Consider the following 1,604-nt stretch of genomic DNA (forward strand, 5'->3'; position numbering starts at 1 on the left):
GTTTCCGCCAGGGGAACTACGGGAATCGGGAGTTCGCCGGGGCATTCTCGGCGGTGGCTGAGAGGGCTGAGTTCAACGAGGCAGAGTTGAAGACGATCTTCAACTGCTGCCTCACTCAGCGCCTCACCCCGTCTGAGAAGAGGCTGCTGGGTCCCCTATGGTTCGCGGCAATGGTCAGGTTCGTGGCCAACCGGGACGATCCTGGGGGTGGGGTTCCACGTGGGACTTCCACCTCGCGGTCGATCACGCCGGAGGGCCTCGACCTGACTGCCGCTGCCCGGGGGGACTCTGTACCCTCCGGCTTGAGCTCCACGGTCCCCGTTCACTCTGGTGGTGCCAGTGGCGAGCGGGAGGGAGGGGATCCGGGGATGACGTCGGCTGATTGCTCCGCTGCGGAACTCCCTCCGGTCCCCACGGATTCGTCAAGGTCGGCTTTGGATCCGTGGTGCGGAGAAGGAGGGAGAGGCGCAGCGGAGGAGCGTCCATGCCGGTGCAGCCGGCATCCAGTCCGGTGGTCCAGCCGGCGTCCAGTCCGGTGCAGCCGGCGTCCAGTCCTGTGTCTAGTCTTGTGTCCAGTCATGCGTCCAGTCCGGTGATCCAGCCGGCGTCCGGTCCGGTGATCCAGCCGGCGTCCGGTCCGGTGATCTAGCCGGCGTCCGGTCCGGTGATCCAGCCGGCGTCCGGTCAGGTGATCCAGCCGGCGTCCGGTCAGGTGGTCCAGCCGGCGTCCGGTCCGGTGGTCCAGCCGGCGTCCGGTCCGGAGGTCCAGCCGGCGTCCGGTCCGGCGGTCCAGCCGGCGTCCGGTCCGGCGGTCCAGCCGGCGTCCGGTCCGGTTGTCCAGCCGGCCTTCCAGCCGGCGTCAAGGCCTGTCCAGCCGGCCTTCCAGCCGGCGTCAAGGCCTGTCCAGCCGGCCTTCCAGCCGGCGTCAAGCCCTGTCCTGCTGGCCTTCCAGCCGGCGCCCAGCCCTTTCCAGCCGGTCCCTGGGAGACTCCCAGGGCCAAAGACTGTTCCCCCCAGGACTCCTCCTAAGTCCCCCAGGACTCCGCGCCCTCGAGCGCAGCCGGGGACTGGGACTATTCCCCCCAACCCTTTTGGTTTGCCCCCGTGAACTCTTGTTTTGCCCCACCCCCTCTCCCATGTTTGTTATTTTTGATGTCCCACCCTAGTCCCATTGTTATTTTGTCTTGTCTTCCACTGATTCTGTTCTCCATGTTTGTCTGGTCTTGTCTTTGTCTCAGTCTTCCTTGTCCTGTCCGTCTACCCCTTGGTGAGCACCTGTAGGTGCTCATTAAAGGGGGGGCTTCTGTCATGGCTCTGCTTCCTTAGTCATGTTTTTCTTGGTCCTGTAGCAGAGCCATGACAAAGTCTTTGGTTATGTGTGGAGAGAAACATATTATTGTCCTTTTGACAATAATATACGTTCTCTCCAGTGTCTTGTCATTGGCCCCGTTCCTCTCGTTTCCTTGTTATCTTTCCCTAAGTGTTTGATTACCCACACCTGCCCTGTGTCGTTATCCCTCGTTTGTGTTTCCCTATATATACCCTCTTGTTTCTTTGTCCTGTGCTCGTGCAATGTACATGGTGTCTTTCGTGGCGTTCGTCGT

The sequence above is a fragment of the Triplophysa rosa genome, linkage group LG1, assembly GCF_024868665.1.
Source record: "Triplophysa rosa linkage group LG1, Trosa_1v2, whole genome shotgun sequence".
NCBI lineage: Eukaryota > Metazoa > Chordata > Actinopteri > Cypriniformes > Nemacheilidae > Triplophysa > Triplophysa rosa.